The sequence below is a fragment of the Camelus dromedarius genome, chromosome 8 (assembly GCF_036321535.1).
Source record: "Camelus dromedarius isolate mCamDro1 chromosome 8, mCamDro1.pat, whole genome shotgun sequence".
NCBI lineage: Eukaryota > Metazoa > Chordata > Mammalia > Artiodactyla > Camelidae > Camelus > Camelus dromedarius.
In genome coordinates this window covers 9,296,638-9,315,329 of record NC_087443.1, presented here as the reverse complement: position 1 = coordinate 9,315,329, position 18,692 = coordinate 9,296,638, and the positions used below count along the sequence as shown (strand labels likewise).

The following is an 18,692-nucleotide window of genomic DNA, read 5'->3' as shown; positions in this document are numbered from 1 at the left end:
AGCTGTTTTTAAATCACCCAGTTCATCAGGTTTTCTGCTTATTATTGGTTCGCAGCTTAAGAAAAATAGAAAATCACTATAATTTGATAGACACGAGTATCTACCTTGAATTATTATAGCTGGAATCTTAATATATAGAGCAATGTTGTATGTGTTGTATCATTGTTGATTGTGTAGAATACTTTTTGTCCAGGTTTTCTTTGGCATTATCATATATAACAGAGAATTCAGTAAGATATGGCCTGGAGATGAGAACTAGAAAAATCTAATACGTTAGCTCAGATTAGAACTTAGTCATGTTAGAAAAAGTGTCACAAAAATAATGAAAAGATATTATAAATATTTTTCTTAATTATATCTCACTTTATTTCTCTTTACCGCTCTTTATTTTTCTTCATCATATTCACTATCAGCTAATCATTACACAGTAATGAACATTCAGCTGAGCCCACCACGCCTCTCCAAGTCCCCTAGCATGATGTAGGTTTCTGCTCTAAAAAAAGAAGCTGGGAAAACCTGTTTTATGACATTACCCTTAAGAAAATCTTTACTCTTATGATAATGACCAATCTAGCCATATTTCTGAAAAGCACAGGAATGGACATATGAAATGAAGTTCTAAACTAATGTTATAGTCTTATTTCTCCTCCAGGAGGAGCAAACTTTCATGTATGATGCAGGGCTGCTTCACTTGAAGAGGGACGTCATTTTATATTTGGAAAAAGTCTCAAAAATCAGCAAACTATTTGATTTTACAGAGATGAACACTATGCCCTAGATGGCCTGAGTATGTTATCACAAAATAACCAGAAACAGACCTGAGCCTGGAACCCAGGAATAAACTGTTTCATTTTCTGCTTAGACCACACTCCAGAAAACATTCTTCTTATTCGCAATTTCAAATGCTAAGTTATTTTCAAAAGTATAGTAGGAGTATGTGTAAGTAAAATTTGCAAATGATTTTATACTCAAAAGAGCAATTGCTAACCACAATTATAAGTGTTTCCTATTATTGTAGGAGGTGCATATTTGTGCAGGGAAGAAAGTCATAAAATTTGGCCTCCTTATTAACAGAATAAAAAAATTTTGTGGAAATTAAACTAACGCTTTATCCAACCAAAGCAACTGAAGAATATTATTTGATTTTAGGAAAGCTCTAACACATTAAAAACATCTTATCCATGTGACTGTTAGCTCAATCAGGCACATTCTCCTGCACAGAGCGGCCGCTGCTCACTACTGGAGTGGCTGCTGCGGGCTCAGCTCCTTGGCTGGACACACAACGACACAGATTCTGAGACACCTGTATTCAGTTCCACCTCAAGGCTGACTTTCTTGGCAAAGTCTGAATAGAAGAAAGCATCCGCTTCCACCTGCCTGGATTCCCCTGCAGGCTGAGAAACAGGGCAGCCTAGCGAGCGGGCAGATGGAAAGGGAAATCACTTTGTCACAATTTTAAGACAAATAAGAGAGAAAGGGATCTGACATCCTAATCAAATCTTCTTACCTCCTGAACAGCATCTGATTATTTTTTCAGAGTTTCTACAACAGCAGATTGAGATTCTGGGTTAGAAAGGAAGAAGACAATATATTTAATAGCAAATTTTCTCATTTCTTTGATCAGAAAACAAAACTAACTAAAATATATCTTTTAACCATAAGTACCCAAAATATGCAGGTTATCTCCCAGTTATATCTCCATGTTATAAGACAAGACTGCTTTTCTGCATATTTAACACACAAAATATATAACCCTAATGTCACCAGTTATTTTTAAAATCAGATTAGCACTATGCCCTTCTTTACACATCAATCATGGTTATTTCCCTCAATTGCTAGTTTGTTTTGGGGCCAGGAAGTACCCTGCAAAGACATTCACTTTTTATATTAGCCACTTAAGTTTGTACAATGATAGAAGCCAACTCACCAGTCCTGAAGGACGGAATGATGAACGTCTTATCTGACTATTTGACAATCCACCTTCCACTTTAATGAGAGAGAATGAACACTCACCAAGAGGCACTGAGTAATAAGAGATTTTGCTCCTTTAAGTTTGTCATTTGAGAATCTACAAGACTGCAAATTCTTCATGTTGGAAAACCTAAAGGACACCCAAGTCCACATTTTGGTTTGGTTTTTTTAATGGTTTGGTTTTTTTAAACTCAGGATACTTTCTTCTAAGTGAAGCTTGTATGGTAGTTTGAAAACAAAAACATAACAGAGCCTCCAGGAACCCCCAGGGCTGCGTGGATCAGTCTGAAAATGACTCATCATGTCCATCCTGGGCATTTGCAGTGAGAGACCAGAGGCCCAGAACACAAGCATCTGGGCCAGATGAAGACTAGAGTCTGTCTCCTGTCACATTGCTCCCCACCACAAACTGGCACGCAGACCAGACACCTGATGAGACACAGCAGTCTCTCTTGGGGACACTTTAGACATTTCCACTTTAGTAGAATTTTAGTTGATGTATGTGACAATGTATAGGAAAAATAAGAGGCACTTATTTAAATCATACAGTATATTGTTAAACTATGTTGAAAGTTTTCACTTCACGTAGATTAAAGCACCATCTCCACACGGGCCCAAGGGCCTTCTTTCGTCCACCCGCACCCCGACCTCTCTAACCACCTCTGCTCCAGCCGCACGGCCTTCCTGCTGCCTTTGGACGCACCAGTCACACTCCCTGCACCAGATCTCTGCAGCAGGGGCATCTGCACACCCCTGCTCCCTGCCCCCTTCCTTCCGGGCTCTGTGCAGTCCTCCTGGGCCCTCTATTCAGCAGCAGCCCCGCCAGCTCCCCAGCTCTCCCCATTCCCTGGTGATTCCTTCAGTGTGGCTCCTCAAATGAAATACAACTCAATTCACTTGTTTGCTGATTTATTTATCAAATCCTATGAAGACAGAGATTTTGTAGATTTTTTTTCCCCTTATTGAACCCCTAGCATCAAGAATAGTGCCTGGCACACAGCAGATGTTTAAAGTATCTGTTGCGTACTTGTAGGAGGGAATGAGAGGTCAAAAGAATGATCCAGTGATTCCAACCACGGAATTGGGAGCCACCAGGAAGAGAGCGAGCTGAGCAGGGAGGGAGGGGCAGGGATCAGACAGAAGGCACAGGCACCACCTGAGCTCTGAGTCTCTTTCAGAACAAAAATCACCGAGAAGACCAGGAAATAGTCACTCACCAACAGGCATCACTGTGGCACAGAATTAGCAAGTGGCCTTAAAATACAAGCCCTTTCGCAGACAAATACTGTTTCACTGAGTTAAGTAAAAGGGCTTCTTTTCTCTTATACTGACAAATCTCGACTCTGAAATTAACACCTGAGTTAGCCAATTTGGAAGAAAGATCATTAACAGCAGGGCTAGGAAGAGTTAATATTAAATCCTGTCCAGACTGGAACATTTTTATTTTCTGCTGTTTTTAGTCACCTCCAAATCCTCCCAAGTACAATAGACTTGAGAAAAGGCCCTGGGGCTTTGCACTGATGAGAAAGTGTTCCCTTCCTCCTCTCTATGTGGATAGTGCAGGAGGAGCTCACAGGGTCCCCTGGTGGAACACTAACAGCCCTAGACCTGGTGACCTGCCCCCAAAAGCAAACTCCTGGACTCTGACGGTGAACAAGAATGTGTAAAGCTGACCAGAACAATGAACTAGAAAGATTTATCAGTCGATATTTTGAACACTGACATCTAAACAGTGGATTTCCCTCTGAATCAGTGTGACCTGAATTGAATTGATTTTCCCATCCCCATCCCTTTCACTATACTTCTTATTTCCTTGAATCAGTGTGTTACAACATCTAGGAGAATCTTATACATGAAAATATTCTCTTCAAAATCAGAAGCTGAACTATAGGAGTTCTAGAGGGTCAAGATTTTAAGGTGAAAGAAACATACAGAATAACTGTACTACAAAGTAAGGGGGGAATTAATGAGAATAGTCAGAGAAGAAAGAAAAATGAATGTTGAGGAGAAAGAAGATAGTAGAGAGTAAAAGTAAGAAAGAGGGAAGAAAAGGAAGGGAAAGAGAAACAGTAAAGATAAGATTGAGAAATTGCAAAACGTGGAACAAGCAGAGAGAAGAGAGCATGCTGGGGGCCGATGACCAGGAAGCTGGCTTGAGTAACGGCTCAGGTCTGGAGTAGGTGGGCAAGAGTGTGTGAGGAACCCACTCAGCTCTACAGCATCCTCGGGATCCTCGCCCCTCATGCAGACTCCCACGTTCTCCTCTCCCAGGGCCCAGGAGCACTTTCGGGAACTGCCTTCTACTCCAGAGCCGGCAGCTGGGTCCCATTCATTAACTAGGATGGTGGCTTTTAAAGAGTAACTGGTGACCTTACAGGGCAACATCTGCCAACTCCACTCTCCCTTCTTAAGAATCAGGAAACAAGCCTGGTTTGAACAAACATTACTGTGACACAAAGTAAGAGAACGAGCAGCCCTGACAGAACATTAAATGTTCCATTTCTTTTTTTTTTTTAAGTTCCCTCACAAAAATGCCTGGGCCCCCCCAACAACTCCAAATACGTTTCAGAAATGATTTCTTCATCACCACAAATAAGCCTATGACTTACAAAACAAAATGTACCTGGATGAGTTTCACATTTGCAGAGAGGACAGCAAGAAAAATGAAGAGGATGGGCTGTTCTGCAATGAATGGAAAATAAGCCACCCCTTTAACATATACAAATTATACCTTATGAAAATGAATGACGCAGTCTCTAACAAGTTCTACTTTTTTTTTTGGATGAAGCAGAAAAGAGTTTTATTTCTTTGCCAGGCAAAGGAGCTCACAGCCGGCTAGTGCCTCCAAGACAGTGAACCTGCCAAGGATAGAAGGAAGGGGGTTTTACAGTAAAAGTTCAAGAGTTCAAGGGGCGGCCCTAGTTTCCATAGAGACCGCATACAGGGTAACAGATTGTTGCAATGTTGTCCTTGTTTTGCAGAAGCAGCTCTTACTTCCATCAGGCATGTTGTTATGGGCATGTTTACCTCTGGCCTTGGGAATCTCCTAATATTGTTGTGCCTACAACAAAGGGTATTTAGGAAGGGAGCCTATGGAAAAGTGCTCTAGAGAAAAACTTGTGCAGTTTAGATGCAGATTGATATATGTTTCTAGGACTGAAGTAGGCTGAGACCTGGGCCCTCTTGCTGCAGTCCCTGCACCTCAAGTAACGAAATACAAAGAAACCGCAAGAGACTACAAACAGTTGCCGGTGTGTGCAGCTGGGGTGGGTTATGAACAGTAATATACAGAAAATAGAAACTCAGTTGCCTTTTCTGAGGTGTTGGGGGCAAAAGCACACAGCACCACCAGGGGACTGGGCAGACCACCCAACCACCCCCTCCTCTCCAGCCCAACCCTTGTGGGCCAGAGCATGAGGAAGGCCGTCTAAACCCTTGAACACTTAAGCAGTTATAAATACCAGGTGGTCAGTGATGGCAGTATTTCCCACTCTTAATTCCTTCCACATCTATGGAAAGTAGGAAACGGGCATCATTCTCTCCTAGCTGCTTCCTGCTGAACTGGGCTTTCCTCTGGGGTTTTTCTGATGGAAAAATGCACGTGTTCACGCTGTTTAGCAGGGGGGTGTGTTAGAGACGTCACCGTAGTTTTACAAAGGCAGGGAACACAGTGCACCGTAAGCTAGAAAACATATAAAACCTGGAATAGTATCGATGAGCATAAGCAATAGTTGAAATAGCCCTGAAAACACAGAGCACAGCCTTTAGGAATCGAAAACAAACTTGAAAACCAGTGAGGGACATCAAAGAGAACTTCAGGGCCGTGTGTGTCAGCACCATCAACATTCTGAATCTGGCTTTTCACATCATCAAGAAGGGTAGAGACATTTCCAGATTCATCAGGGATGTGAACACAGCACGTGGCGGGAATAGCCACACCAGTTTCTCCCTGAGAAGCCATCAGTGTGTCTGATGCCACTTGGTTCTGTAAATCTGCCTCCCACATTAGGGGGAACTCCATGTTCAGTAGTGTAAAACTGCTGATTATCATTCAGGGCTTTCCGTGTGAAGTTAGCCAAGGCCTCTAAGTCAGGGTCACACTCTCCAATCTTATATTTGGGACAAAGAAGTTGAGTAGATAATCACACCACTTAAGAACAGATATCCTCCATCCGGTATGGATATAAGGTAGGCTAGCAAACTTTACTGTGGTAATGTCACATATCAGTGACCTTGTGCCCAAGGAAAACCCAAGGCACATCTACCAATCCTGGTGGTAGCCAGGGCCAAAGGCTAACCTGCAGGCCCAGTGGGCTCCATCTGGGGCTCTCCAGTAAATTCCTGATCAGTGAGTCCAGTCAGTGGCAAACCAGTCACTGCTGTTTAATATTACAAGATGATGGCACTGTTCAGTCCTTACTAAAGCCCATATATTGGGTGGAATTTGGCCAATGTTGGAAGGAGTGATTCCTTTGTTCCCAACATAAAGAGGCCAAACCACGTGGCCTGCCATAGTCAGGAGTCAACCAAATGACCCCATCCCATACCTGATTAAGCATTCTAATGTGCGGCACAGAATCTGAACAAATCCATCTTACACCCAGTCTGCACTGCCAAGAGCTGTGCACTGCAGCACAAGTGAGGAGAGGGGCTGATGGAGCACACAGCGCCCAGGCCCCCCACCCCCAACCTGGCCCAGCCAGCCACCCCGCACCCCCTCACTCTGACATGGCCACATAACTTGGCCACCTGGTTTTAGGGACTTTGTAAGGTTTTCTTTTTTCATTTGCTCATCTGTCAGGAAAAGAGACTCACTATTGGTTCTTCAGCCTCCAACTCACTGAGAAAAAAAGAGGAAATACTCCCAGTGCACTTCTAGAAGAGGTGCTGCCTTTAGTCCCAAACCCTGCAGAGTGTTCATCATCTGGGGACTTGCTCCAGACTTTCCTCTCCTTTTCTCATCTCATCCTGCCAATTGCCCAGAAGACAGACTGAAGTAGAGTTTGGATGGTGGGGGAGGGAGTCTGCATCGGGGCTGAGTTTATTTGCACATTGCAGAAAGAAGAGACTCCAGTGGAGAGAGGTTGGTGCAAAGCCACAATCACAAATTCAGATGCTGTAAGTCTGCTGGAGGGGCCACACTTACATGGCCTGATGGAGGCCAGAGCTCAGAGTGGCAGCGGGTCCCAGCCCTGTTGTAGGCACCCTTGATGGTGGCAGGCAGCATGGGGAGCCTGACCCCAGAGACACCCTCACCTAGCAGTTATGCATGCTGTCTCTGGATCTGATCAGAGACATCCAAAATACCAATGAGGACACAGAGGGCACTACAGTGGTCCCCAGATGGAGCTCAAGCCTGCTCCTTGCCCTCCACTCAGGAGAAACACAAGAGATTCCATGGACTGCCTGAGCACCACCAGTCCCGGGGCTCCAGGGCTCACAGGCCCAGGCTTCTGTGTGGGCTTCTCTGTCCAGGCCCATCAGTGTGGTCAGCTCGGGGTCTCAGAGCAGCATGAAGACAAGCACCAGAAGCAACCCCTCTGCACAGAGGTGGTTTAGATCATCCTCCTCCTTGGGATAATCAGGGCACAGCCCAAATCAGAGCACAAGCCAGGTGAGCTTAAGCCGCTGAGCAAGGGAGATTCAGGGCTGCACACCTGCAGGTGGCAGGACTGCAGCAAGTGCAAGTGTGAGGGGTGCACCCACCCAAAGCCTCTGCCGTCAGCCTGGATTTGGACAAGCGGTGCCTGCACCTGGAGCAGATCATGACTGACTGAGGGACCTGTGTGTGTGTGTTGTTCCAATGATGACGAGGACAACCTGCGTTCCTACAGCCAGTCTCACCCCTGCGCATGCTCGTCTGCCACAGTGTCATCTCCCTCTCCTTGTCCTGTCCATGGTGTCAACTTTCAGCAAAGGTTGCCCCAAATTGTGCCAGGGATGCTATGACCTGGTGAACGTGTCTGCGATGCTGTAAAAATTCACACAACTTGCTGCAAAGTTCCCAATGTTTTTTCCAGAGATGATGCACCATATCTCTGTATACACAACACCACCTGTGTCTGAGAAAACCAAGTTGTGCCCCACTACACAGCACAGTCACAAAACTTCACGCAAATATGTTACACATTCAGAAGAATGAGGACCAATCAGCCCATTTTCAGACCATATCCTGCCCCATGGAAGGCTTCACTGCAAGACACTGATGTCCCTTTGGACCCCATGTATAACACACAGTCACAGTAAAATTCAACCCATACTTTCCAGGCTTCTCACACATTGCTCAGTGCAAAGAGTATCTACATGAAGATCCACCACTTTGTAAAAAATGATTTGTTTTAAGACACTTTTTTAAGTTTGGCCTTGCTGGAACTTCTTATAAGGGATCTCAAGCTGAACTTTTGAAAGGCCTCCCAAGGCCAGGAAAGCCCCACCGCCAGCCCCCACCTGCAATGCCTGCAGACCCAGGTGCACTTTTCTCTTCTCATTTTCCAAAATATCCTGAGGTTCCCGCATCTGCCATGAAATGGCCTTCCTTATTTGCTTGGAAAGGCTCCTAGGAACCTAAGAGTTTCCAAATTCTGAATGTCTCAAGTAGGAAGAAAAGATAAAGGCTTCAGTTCTGTTTATAAAGGTGCAATTTACCAAATCACTGTAAGCCACAGTTAGCTTAAGAGGAAGGGCCCCTTACATCCTAATTCTGGCCAGGGGTCATGAGATCTCTGATGCTACTTTTCTTCTCCAAATAGCTTCCACGCAGCAGGGATTCCAAGGGGGTGCAGCTGAGAGGAAAGGGAGTGTCCCTGAAGTGAAAGTGGCTGTGGCAGCTGCTGGGGCAGTCCCTCCTCCCTTCCCCACTCCCATCCCAGAGTCCCAACCCCCAGGGACAGAAAAGTACATGACAACTACGGAACAATGGGAGACAAGGGCCCTGGCAGAGGAGCCTCTCCAGGAGCCAGGCCCATCCAGCCCAGCGTGGCTCCCCAGGCCCCCCTGGGCACACCAAGGTCAGCGCTGCCGCTACTCACAGCAGCCCCCTCCCCAAACTCCATGGCGCTGGGGCCACTGACAAAGTGTATGAGTGGGGACGTGGGCCACCACAGAGGAGGCTGTGACTGAAGAGCTGAGCTGATGTGGGAACAAACTTTACATTTTAAGGAAATATGCACTTACATAAAATTATTAAACTACAGCTTCTTTAATGGTACACGTTAATTTGATTCAAATCTAGTCAATTTAATTGAAAGAGACTTCATTAAATTTCATTTAAACAGCATGACTTATGACTAGCTGCCTAACAAATGGTGGAGGTCTGTAATTCTGGTATACCACATCCTTCCACAAAGGAAGATGGGGTTAAACATGTAATTTCCCTAAAGGGGGCCAAACTTGTATTCTGCTTATTTGATTATTTAACAGTATGGATCTGCTGCTCATTGCCAACAAAGGATAGCCACACATGAGGTTTAGCTTGCATATATAAGGGGGAAATTTGGGCTGATTTTTTAAGAAATTGAACATGGAGAACCATTTATAGGAGACATGGCTGATCTGTTCTACAGCATTTTTTCCCCTTGACCATGCAGTAAGTTGAGATGAATGCCATCAAACATGCCCTTGGCCCCTTATAGAATTTCTGCATTACCTCCATTAAACATGTGTTAGAGCACTGGGACTAAGCTTGGAAATGGGGTGATGATGCTGTATTTGCATTTCATCCCACAGAATCTCTTTTATTAAGAACCAGTAGAAACACTTCTTTTGGATACAGGAGGCCAGAAAAGTTGTTCTTCTGAGACTGTTGCTTTTAATCTCACAGACACATGGCATGATATAGAATTGTTCCCTCTCCCTTTCTACTTTCAACCTGAGAGATAAATTTGCAACTACCTTTAAAAACTGCTAGTCCTTCTGAAATACATTCTGCTTCATTTTATTGTTCCATCCTAAATTCCTTTCATTTTAATCTATTTTCCTTTATAATTCTTTTGGACACTTTACATATTCATAAGCTGCTCAAACCCCCCCCCCCCCCGCCTTTTTTTTTCTTTTTTGGAGCCAAAGTAGGTAACAATTCTTTCAGCCATCATGTAAATACAATTTTTAGGATTTCTACACAAAAAGTTTGTCATGTTTCTACCAACTCTCCTTCCATATTTTCCTCCAGGATTTTCTGTGCCCAAACAGCTTTTCTAAAATCAGCCCTCTGTTCACTCTCTTGATCACTCATATTACTAAAGATAAGGGCCTTGATTTTCCAAAGATGCACCCAGAATGATCCAGTCTCTGTTCACACCCAGACATCTTGATTGTGATCTCCATGAATTCATCAACTAAAGTTAATTGTCTGTTTGTATAAATCTGTTGAGTAATCTTTGAAACTTGGTACTGAGCCTTTAAAATGGTCCATGGGATGTTTCAGCACACACACAAAACTCAAATACTTGCATTTATGTGCTGAGTAGATATTTTATTTATTTACATCTTTTTCAACAAAAGATCCTCAATTATTCACTCAAATATTTAAGTATATGTGTCCAAAGGTCTTAAAATGTTGGGAGTCTACATAAGAGACAGATATGTAGAAACAGATAAATTACATACCTAAATAATTCAAATGACAGAAATATAAATAAAATGGCATGGGACTTCAGAAGAAAAAACCACCATAGCAGGGAGGTGGGTTGAATCAAATACATAAAGGAAAAAGAAGAGAGAGAAGATGAAGAAAAACGATCATTGACAAGGTTTTCTTCTTATTAATGTTTCTGCTGTGAACTTTTGGAGAACGTTGCTTCCTAACTTCCTTATTAGTTCTTCCTAACTTGCCTTGTCCTTCCAGGAAGCATTCTACAGACCACAGAGGGTCACTATTGATACCTTATACTCCTCTGTGAAGACAACACAAACATGCCTTAGGGAGCAGGGTGGCAGCAGAAGATGCCCAGGAGTCTGCAGCCCTTGTGCAGCTCACTGGTGGGAAGGACACAGAGGCTTCACCTCAGCCTGCGCACTCAGAGTCATTTAACAGAGGGTCATTTTCTTCATCAATATTTGAAAGTAGAGAAAAACTCGTTTCTAAAAATGGATCATGAGAAAAATGAAAGACAGGTCCATGACAAAGGCAGAAAATGCAGCACCGTGGATCTGAATTAGCTGGACATATAAATTAGAAACCAATATTAAGAAGAGTTGGAGGACAAAAAAAAAAGGTAAAGAAACCCAATCTTCTAAGATGAAACCATAAGTCTTTCTTTTCCAAAAAAAAACCAAAAAAACAAAAACATTGAGTTCTTCTACTTTAAATTAAAATTGAAAAGGACCACATGTTGTGAATAGTGATTTTAGCCATGATGTCACTGCACAATATTATGCACCAATATTGTCAAGTTTATCACTATTCACAATCATGTTATCAAAGCTTGCAATTCATATCTATTTTTTAAAAGCAGTAGACTTTATGCAAGGTTTTCACTATGTTATTAACATTCTCACTCTTACCACTGACTGCTTGCCTAGGACAGGGAGGGTAGGTATTGTGGCCCCCACATGACAATGCCCCCACAGAATCACAGCAGGAAAAATTTAGAAAGGGACACTGGACAATTTGGACAAAATAGCTGTTGGGCTGTTGGATTTATACAAGATCAACTGGAGAAAAACAAGTCACTATACTAAACTATTTTCTACTTACCTCCATCATCCTCTTCAAAATGCATATTTTAAAAGGAGACAAGTTATTATATTAAAAATTGCTGCTCTGGCATTTTGCAAGCTATGTCAAATAAAAGGAAAAACTAGGTTACAAACTTTCTGGCATCAATTTCAACTATTGTCTTTTACCAAACTGAAATCCAGATTATCACTAATTAACTTTCCATATAGTGTTCCTCTAGTATACAACAAAATCAATAACATAAAATGTTTCATAATGTTAAAACTGCCCTAAAATTTTAAAGGTTATTATAAATGTTTTGATTAGAAAAGTTAAGAAAGGGTAGACACACTAGGGAAGAAAAAAATGGAAACACCTCCCTAATCAATGATGTAAAACATAAGATATAAACGACTGTTAAAAGAACTCAGTGAAATTGATCAGTCTTACAATATCTGCACCTGGCTATTTCCAAACCAGGAAGTAATTTTTAACATAAACAAATAAAATAGTGTATTTAATGTGATCAAGACTTTTAGTTACACGCTTTTCCTTTTAAAGCTAAATATGGTTTTATGTCCTTAATGTTTTTTCAGGTGTCATTATGGTCAGAACTCCCTCAGCCTTGAAGACCTCTGCATTAAGGAACCCTACCTTGGCCTTTGATCAACTGTACTCTGTACCACAAGAGACTCAGAGCTCTACATGGAACAATGTTTCCTACATGGCATCTCTCATTTTTTGTTCATTTCAGGGGGTAAAGTCCACCAAGAAAACACGAAGCCGTGTTTCAAGAGCACTAAATGTTAAAAGAGGGACGTGCAGGGTTGGGTGTGGGCCCCCTTTTAGTGTCTCAGTGCAAAGGAAAAACAGGCAAACACATCACTCCAGGACTGGGATAAAAACAGGAGGTTATGAGCACCAGGCTCCCTCTGCAGACCTTTAGGCAGGAGCCTAGAATAAAGTCATTGATGATGTGGGTCATTGTTGGTTTTAAAGGAAACTCATGAGGAAGATAATGACTCCGTTCTAAATGCTAATTCTATGCTTTAACATATAATTCTCACAATATCCCAGTGCAGGAGATGTTATTCTTATCACCATTTTATAGGTGGAGAAACTGAGTACAGTGGTTTGGAAACTTGCTCAAGGTTTCAGAGCTGATAAGCGGCAGAGCCCAGCTCCATACTCTTATGCTGCACCCTTTTTTACAAGTCCAGATCAAGCTTCTGCCCACCGTCTTTCTCTCAGTAAGCCAATGGGGTGGAGGAATCAAAATTCTTAATTCCAGCACCAATGCTACCATTTAGGAAAACTTGGCGAGGGAGAGATTTCTGAATAGTGACAATGCTCTGCTATTTACTCATCACTTAATGGGTCAGATGTCAATATTCCTGATCAGTCCACCAAAAAGCAGCTGGGAATTCATTATGCCAAAATGAAAAAAGAAAGAAATAATAAAACATCCAAACTCCATAAAAACATCATTACAAAAATGTGATTCTATTTAATACAATCAAGTGCTTTCCTAGTTTTGAGCTCCATATGTAGCTGATGTTAACCTCATGCAATCTTCAAAATACTTTAAAAAATTACACAAAATACTTTAGGACAACACAAGGTACAAAGAGAAAAAAAAACCAAAATTTTTTTAGAAAAATAAATATTACGTCTGAATGTATAATTTTTAAGATTCCTTAAAATTTAGATTTAATAAAATGTGTATCTCTATCTTGCCTCTCCCAGTTATCCCTGAAGGCAAAGGAAAACTGAAGAAAAGCACAAAGAAAGCAGTAAGGGAAGAGACATTGGGAAGAGGTGGCCACCACCTTTGAAGCCAATAGACCAGAATTTCCCTTCCAAGCTCTCTCAGCCCACACAGGATGTACAGCTTCTCCCTGGGGGGTGGCCACAGCTGGACCCTGAAGTGGTGGTTCTCAAACTAAGTACACAAGGTAGTAACTGGACAATTCCAGTGCCCCATTCCCCAAAAGTCTAACTCAGCATCCTTGAAGATGCAGCATAAGGATTCTCAATTTAACAAGCTTCCCAGTGACTTTGCTTGAGTTAATCTAAGAAATGCTTAGAAGAGAAACCCAGACTCACTACCCAGTGAGCACCACACAGATACTTGCTGTGACCTTCAGAACATTCACTCTTCCTGGGGGCCTACCTGTGTCAGCATCCCTGGGCCTGTGTTCTTCATCAGGAAGTTTAGATGGTGGCCAAGCCAAGCAGACGGGACTCACCTGGGAAACTCCCCGTCTATATAATCCAGTGAGCGTGTGGGTTGACTAACTGCAGCCCAGGTGTGAAGTTGATCTTGCTATATTTCAAAACAAAAAGTTTAAGCTATTTTAATTCAATCATGAAAGCGGAATCTTCCTGACTGATATATTGCAACATTATTTCTATCATAAACATACATGTGTGGTGGGCATCTACATACATACAACATTAAACAGCATTTTATACTATTCAATGTAGATTCATAACATAAACATTCTTTCACACAGTCATTTCATTTTCATAACCATGTGTCTCGACTTCTTTTTTATGGTAAAATTTAGGTCTCTTTCTTTGAGTGTAAGAGGCCATGTAGGCCTGTAAGGAATTACAAGGTCAGAAAATCCACTCAATCTCAGAGGTCCCTGACCAGGCATCTTCAATACCCTGGACTTTGATGTCCCTTTGAAATCTGTTAAAAATTTGAGGCAAATTCAGAGGACAGGCTGTGCTGGGCATCACAGGACAATAATGGCTTCCTTGCCTTCAACAACAAAAAGCCCGGGAAACTGATTCATCCTGAGTCCAGGTTGGGAACTGTGTGGGAGAGAAACTATGAAAAAGTAAATGAGCCTGCCAAGAAGAAAAGAACCGGGCAGGAATCTGGCAAAGAAAGCTCTTCCCGGCTGCAGACCAGCAGAATCTGGACAGAATGAGAAGCAGGCTCATAACTACACCTCGTGCCAGGAAGCAAAGTGGAAATCTCACAGAGGAGGCCACTCCGAGGCCTATAAACACCTCGGGAAAGTGCTCATTAGGATTTCACTGCTTCAGGATCCACGCGCCCAGTTATACACGCCCTCGGTTCTCTTCACGACATTTTCCTTACTTACAGATCCACCTCCTTAAACCATTTGATCAACATAAAGTAGAGCAGATAGAATAACAGAGTGGTAGAAACAAAAACAAAAAAGTTTACTGTAACCACCACACTGAGGCTGTAAAATAAACTGAGTTAACCAATGGACAGGCATTGCTATCTCTGTAGTTTGTTTAACAAATTGATTTAAGAAATTCAAAAAATATTCTTCAGCCTCCACAGTAAAATACAATGTATAGGTCAGGTAATTGAAGCTTTACCTTTGGGGCAGTTTAGGCCCAAACTGAGAACCCAGATTCCCCAGTCAGCTAGTATTGAGCCAGAAAGGTTGCAGTTGAAACCTCGACAAGCATTTCAGAATCTCTTTCAAGAATTCATATCTTGATTGACACCAGAAGGTTTGCTATTTGGCATACTAAGTATCAGGAATAGCTTTTCATTGTCAAAATAGGTGGTTTAATTAACATGATATTAGAAATGAGCTCTCATTGGTAAAACTAAAGGAATTTAATGAAGTGGACCAGCAAAAACAAATCAGAGAATATCCTCATTCTTACAAGAACAAGGTAAGACTTGGGCGAGGGGCGATGTCCAGGCTTGATGCCTGGATGGTGCTGCACTGAGCCACTGGTTTAGGAGCTGTCTCTTAGGCTGCTGGTAACCATTAGGCACAGAATCCCCCCTTCTGCATGTCTGCACCACGTGAACCTTTCACGGAAGGAGTCGTCAAGCAAGTGCCAGGGTAGCAAGCTGTACCTTCCCTGAAACGGGGACTCTCACTGAGAAAGCTTCAGCACCCCCATAATAAAGCCACTCAGCCTCTGACTTCATTTGCTCCACATAAAAGAGGCAGCTTCAGCAGCCAAGGGGATAAATGGTTTGACTCAGGATTTCATCATTCACCAAATACAAGGTTTGCTCAAAGCACTCTCTACAACCTGACGGAAACCAAAAGCAACGCCGGCCAGCGCTCCAGGCCTGCAGTCACAGCCCAGGACTGGGGTACATTTCAGTGCTGTGATGGAAACCTCAAATCCTCTCCCTCACTCTACGGCTCCACTAGCAGAAAATAAGCAAAACACAAACTTCTTGCATGTCTCTCTAACCTCTACAGAATCCAATGTCCACTCTTCAACTTGTCCTTTAAATGTTTCTGTGTTCCTTCCAATCATCCTCCCAAATTCATCTGTCCGTGTTTCCTAAGTGAAGCCCCACTCCACCAGCACGCCCTCCCTAGTCCTCCCCACTCACGGAAACCGGTCAGTTATGAAGTTGAGCTGATGCCTCACCTCACCGCTCCTGAATCACAAGGCTGACCCAGCACGCCTGCCTCCCCTCATTCTGACAGTTCACAGCGTGCTGTCCAGAACGGTGGCTTAACACTTTCCTGAATGCATCTCAGCTTCCTTCCAATTGACTGAAAACTCCTTCATCACATGAGGAATGTACACAGGTCTAGTATTTGGCAATGTTAACACGACTTCATAAAAGCCACCTCATGTTCATTGAATTAACACAATTGTCAGATAATTGCTTTGTTTTGTTTTGTTTTTTGACAAAAGAGATGGCTTGTCAATCTGAGCAGTGGCTGTAGCTGGTAATCTCATTTTCCTCATTTACTTAACAAACTACCAAGGGGTACTTTGTGTATCAAATGGAAAGCAACGTTATCAAGCAATCCATTATCTCTAAACCTACTGGCGATTTTACAATACAAAGAGAAATACGGAGTAGACAAAACTCCTGGTATATAATCAGTGCTGCACACTAGACAAGTCTCATAACTTTGTGAGGTCTCAGTGTTCTCACCAGTAATTCAGGAAAAATGCCTGCTCTGGTCTTTTTTACAAGATTGGTGTGAGGTGGGAGAAAATGCCATGTGGAAAGAGCCAGGAAAACCACACGGTCTTATGCACGTGTAACCGCCGTGATTACCACTTGTTTTGATTTTCTTTCATCTCTGTTTGATTAGAATAGTCACATATTTCTTATACTTTAAAAACTCCTTTTTAGAGGAATTCAAAATTGTCATCATACATATAAAACACCTTCACAGAACCAGCACCAAATCTCTGCTTTATGATGAGAAGCTAGTTGATCAAACTTTAGTCTGCAAAGTCTCCTTGGCATTTGTGCTGACTGTCACTAAGTTTTGAATTCAGTGAGTAATTCCCTGTGGTATTTCCTCAATCATCCATGTTTGTCTTTTTCTCTATTGTTTTTCTAACATTTTGGAAATGTATTTGCTATTTTCCCAAGTACGATATATAAGCTCCTTGCCACCAGTTACCAACCATATCCTATGTCCCCTTATTCTCCCCTGGATGTTATTCTGTATACATAACAGATACACAATGAGTATCAAGGAACTACACGGGTCAAGATCAATAAACATTGTCTTTTAACAAATTAAACCACAGTTTTACATCTGAGTTAAAGCAGGGAAATTTTTCCCTGGCACTACTGCACTTTCTTAAACTCTTAAATGTTTGACTTTTGTTGAACTGGATCATTTCTTACTGTAAAGAAAACAGATACAAGCTTTCTACCATAGGCAGATTAGAAGATTGAAAATCACAATCTAAAAGTGGCATAAATATTTCACAAGCCTGCTATTTCAAAAAAGAAAAAATGGTTTCTTTTAGCAGATATTTCCCCATCTTTTAACTGGCCTATAAACAATAGCCCCCCAAATAACTCAGCTATAATCCACAAATACTCTATTTGAGAGGGCCCACAAGAAAATCATGATGATCAAAGTCAGGGACTCTAAGAGTGCTGCACTGAGATCCTTCTAGTGAAGATGAGGGTTTGGTTGTCACCTTAAAATATTTCAGGTTAACACTTTTTTGATGGTGCTATCTACATACAAGAAAATTTCATTGTCCTCAGTCTGTTTATTAAAGCAGAATCCTAATGACTCTCTGAGAGGCATGGTGCCCTTCCCATCTTCCCACTGACACTCCTATGACTCGTCAGTAGGTGGAGATGGGCGGTCCACACATGTGGGAACAATCAGTCTGGGTTCCTCACTTCCTAAGATGCCCTCAGCACCACCCCAGCTCAAGTGTCCATCAAGGCCCAAGGATCTATATTTGAGTGCTAAAATACAGTCAGTGCATCCTAGACAGTCCAGGAAGTACAGTCTCCCACCAGATATCCAAAGTGTGACTGAGGGAAAAAATGTAAAACATTGCCCCACAGTGTGCTGCACACCCGTTTCTTTCCATGTACTCCATCTACCCTGGAGGGCACAGAGGACTGCGTCTCAGGCCAGCAGAGGGCTCTTTGCCTGCACCTGCTCAGCTGGCCTCAAGACCTGGCTTGGGTGTGAGCCCTGAGGAAGGAGTCAAGGTCCCCCGGGAGTAGCCTGCAGGGCACGCCCATCCCCTCACACAGCACTGTCTGCAGGAGGGTCTGCAGGTGAAAGTTCTTGTCTTAGAACTTCACAGCTACATTTGAGGAACTAAATACTTGGATGGCATTTTGAGTTTATTTGTGCTGTTTTCATCTTACAGATGAGATGTGCTTTCCGTTCTGGCCATTAGAATATTTGAAGTAAGTACACGGCCCGCCCGCCTCAGGCCTGGGGTCCGGAAAGCGTGTTTCTGGTTAGCCGTGATCCCAGCTCCAGCTCATGTTCCTCCCACAGTGTTGCCTTTTTTTCCATTTTCACTCATAGCTGATTTTTATTATCTTATGTTATGCTGTCTTACTTTCTTGCTAATTACTGTAAATTCTTTTTGGAATAAGGTGACAAATACACTAGTATTAGGGAAATGATGGAAGATCCATTTCTACTTAAACTCATTTGAACTTTTTCTAGGACGACTGGCTGAATAAAAGGTAGCTTCACTGGATAACAGACTAAATTGTACTCACAACATTTTGGTTTGCACTGACCTTTTAATTATTAAAAAACTACAGCACAACTGTACAGAACTGCTCTGAAACAGGGGA

The 18,692-nt window shown here is 42.5% G+C and overlaps 2 pseudogenes; one reads left to right on the top strand and one right to left on the bottom strand.

Annotated features, from left to right (window-relative positions):
* LOC135321891 (formin-2-like) overlaps nucleotides 1-18,692 on the bottom strand; it is a 58,937-nt pseudogene that overhangs the window by 15,734 nt on the left and 24,511 nt on the right.
* Nucleotides 7,126-7,948, top strand: LOC105102561 (protein sprouty homolog 2-like; annotated as a pseudogene).